The following is a 4024-nucleotide window of genomic DNA, read 5'->3' as shown; positions in this document are numbered from 1 at the left end:
AATTTTCAGTCTTTCACCATTCAGTATTATGTTAGTTGTGGGGTTTTTGCAGATGCCTTCTATCAGGTTGAAGAAATTCCTTTCTATTCCTAGTTTGTTGAGTGGTTTTGTTATGAAAAGGCGCTGGATTTTGCTAAAAGCTATTTCTTTTCTATTGAGTTGATTGTGTGGGTTTTGTCCTTTATTCTATTAATACAGGGTGTTATTTTATTGATTTCTAGACTTTAAAACAGGCTTGCATTCCTGGAATAAATCCCTCTTGCTCATGGTGTATAATTTTTTTTTAAATATTCTTCTGGATTTGCTTTTCCGGTATTTCATTGAGGATTTTTGCATTTATATTCATAAGAGGGCTATTGGTCTGTAGTTTTCTTCTCTTGTGATGTTTTTGTCTGATTTTGATATCAGGGTAATACTGGACTCAGAGAATGAATTTGGAAATGTTTCCTGCTCTTATTTTTTGGACGGATTTGTGAAGGATTGGTGTTAATTCTTTTTGAAACATTTGGTAGAATTCAACAGTGAAGCCATCTGGCCCCTCAATTTTCTTTGCAAGAAGTTTTTGATTACTGATTGAACCTCTTTACTTGCTATGATCTGTTTAGATTTTCTGTTTCTCCTTGAGTCACTTTTATTAATTTGTGTGTTTCTAAGAATTTGCCAATTTCATTTAGGTTATCTAATTTGTTAGCATATAATTGTTTGTAGTACCTTCTTACAGTGTTTTTTATTTCTATAATGTTGGTAAAAATGTTCCCTTTTTCACTCCCAATTTTAGTCATTTGAATCTTCTCTTTTTTTTCTTGATCAGTCTAACTAGAGTATTGTTAATCTGGATGTCTTTTCAAAGAAACAACTTTCAGTTTCACTGATTTTCTCAATGATGCTATCAATTTTTTAACGCTAATATTATATAAAAAACATTAGTTTATGGCACTTGTCTATAGATTCTCTTACATTTTTAGTAGATGATTTTATTATCTGAAATGAGGACAACTTGGTATCTTCATGTTCAGTACAGTACCACGTTGATTACAAGCAGTCACATTCCTGACTTCAGAGAGAACGCTTCTCATATTTCAGTGTTAAATGTGGTGCTAGCTGTGAATAGGTATCCTTTATTAAGGACAGGCAATCTCCTTTCATCCCAGATTTGCTAAAGGTTTTATCTTAAATCAATATTGAATCTTAGCAAATGCTTTTTAGATTTATTCAGTGCCCATAAGACTTTTTTCTTTTAATCTATTAAAATTGAACTAATTTACATGAATAGATTTCCAAATGTTAAAAATCCCTACATTTCTACAAGACTTACTTGCTTATTATGTACATGTGGCTTACTAAAAATTGATTTAGGATTCTTTACATCTATGTTTATAAATGGATTGGCCCATACATTCATTTCCCATATTCCTTGTGATTTGTTGTTATTTCTTTCTTTTCTTTTTTTTTTTTGTCATAGTTGTTTTGTAATATAGAGATATTCTGTTCCTCAAAGTTGTAGAATTTGTGTATAAAAGAATCTAAATCTGATTATGTGTGTGTTTTAGGGCAGGAGTGGTAAACTTTTATTAAAGATTTACCAATTTTTTAAATTTTTTTTTAGAGATGGGGTCTCACTCTGTTGCCCAGGCTGGAGTATAGTAGTGTCATCATACCTTACTGTAACCTCAAATACCTGGGCTCAGGTAATTCTCCTGCCTCAGCCTGCCAAGTAGCTGGGACTACAGGCATGCATGACCATGCCTGGATAATATTTTTTATTTTTGTAGAGACAGGGTCTTTCTATGTTGTCCAATCAGGTCTCAAACTCCTGGCCTCAAGCGATCCTCCCATGTTGGCCTCCCAAAGTGCTGGTATTACAAGTGTGAGCCACCATGCCTAGCCAAATTTACTATTTTTAATTGTTACAGGCCTATTAAGATTTTCTACATCTTCTTGAATCAGTTTTGTTAATTTACATTTTTCTACAAAATTGTCCATTTTATCTAAATTTTCAAATGTATTGGCACAAGGTTTTTCATTATAATTTCATATAATTTTTAAATCTTTACTCTTTCTACACATATGGTCTCTTTTCATTCTTAAGATTATGGCCGGGTGTGATGGCTCACGCCTGGAATCCTAGCACTCTGGGAGGTGGAGGCGGGCTGATTGTTTGAGCTCAGGAGTTCAAGACCAGCCTAAGCAAGAGTGAGACCCCTGTCTCTACTAAAAATAGAAAGAAATTAGCTGGACAACTAAAAAACATATAGAAAAATGAGCTGGGCATGGTGGCACATGCCGTAGTCCCAGCTACTTGGGAGGCTGAGGCAGAAGGATTGCTTAAGCCCAGGAGTTTGAGGTTGCTGTGAGCTAGGCTGACACCACGGCACTCTAGCCTGGGCAACAGAGTGAGCCTCTGTCTCAAAAAAAAAAAAAAAGATTGTTTATTATTTTCTCTCTTCCCTCTCCCCTCCATATTTCCAGAGATTTATCTATTTTAATAAGCTTATCAAAGACAAAGCATTCAGCTTGGTTGATCTTTTTGTTGGTTCTTTGTTTTTTATTTTGTTAATCTTTATTGCTAACATTATATCTTCCTACTTTCTTTGAGTTTACGCTAGCTTTTAAAAAATTAATTTAATGATTAGGCCAGGTGTGGTGGCTCACGCCTGTAATCCTAGCACTCTGGGAGGCCAAGGCGGGAGGATCACTTGAGGTCAGGAGTTTGAGACCAGCCTGAGAAAGAGTGCGACCCCATCTCTACTAAAAATAGAAAAAATGAGCCAGGCGTGTTAGCACATGTCTGTAGTCCCCGCTACTCAGGAGGCCGAGGAAGGAGGATCGCTTGAGCCCAGGAGTTTGAGGTTGCTGTGAACTAGGCTGATGCCACTGCACTCTAGTCCAGGCAACAGAGTGAGACTCTGTCTCAAAAAAAAAAAAAAAAATTAATTTAATGATTAGCTTTGTATTTTTAAAAGTTTTTACTTTAGCTTCCAAATATATGGAGTCCTTTGGTTATATTTTTAGTCTTGAGTTCTACTTTTAATACTGATTTTTTTGTTTTATCTAAATAATATTGATTCTTTGGTATTTTTTGAGATTTCCTTTATGACGTAGTATTTGACAATTTTTACAAATGTTCCACATGTGCTAGAAAAGGATATGCATCTTGTATTTATTGAACACAGATACATACACACACACACACACACACACAGAGGAGAGGGGAATCAATTTACTGAGAGTGTTGTTCAAATAGTCTATATTCATACTAATATTTTTATGCTTTATCCATCAGTTTCTGATAAAGGTGTGTTAAAAGTATCCCAATATAATTGTGAATATTTGGGGTCTATTTATCTATAAAATCCTGCCTATTTTTCTTTTTTCTATTTTGATGCTGTGCTATTGGTTCTATTAAGGCTCAGAATTGCTCTACCTTCCTGGCCAATTACTTCTTTTACCATTAAGATCATGAAGACATGCCCTCATTTAATGCTTTTTGCTTTAAATTCTAATTGGTTGTTATACAAGGTCTGCCTTGGTTAGTATTGCCTGCTATATTTTTTCTCACTTCTTGACTTTCAATGTCTGTGTCCATGTGATTTTATATATATATACATATATATATACACACATATGTCTTTTACAATTGGGTTATTGTTGAATTTTGAAATATCTGAAAATATCCTTTAACTGAAAAATGTAGTACACTTAAATTTATTGTGATTAGTAATATTAAAATTACTTCTGCCATTTTATTTATTGTTTTGTATTTACCTTTGTTGTTTTTCTTCTTTTTCCTTTCCAGTCTTCCACTTGATTGATCGCATTTTCTTTATTCTTTCTTTTCCCCTACTGGTTTGGAAGTTAAACTTAAAATTTCTATCAGTTTAAGTGTTTTCTTAAGATACTAACATAGGCACTGATGTAGCACAACATAAAGTTAATATTTGTAAAACGTACTGGAATAAAACAAAAAATTTAGAACTCAAGCCCTACAATCCCATTTTCCATGTGGTCTGTAGGATACTGATTC

This window comes from Eulemur rufifrons, chromosome 3, assembly GCF_041146395.1.
Source record: "Eulemur rufifrons isolate Redbay chromosome 3, OSU_ERuf_1, whole genome shotgun sequence".
NCBI lineage: Eukaryota > Metazoa > Chordata > Mammalia > Primates > Lemuridae > Eulemur > Eulemur rufifrons.
This window is presented reverse-complemented; position numbering follows the sequence as displayed.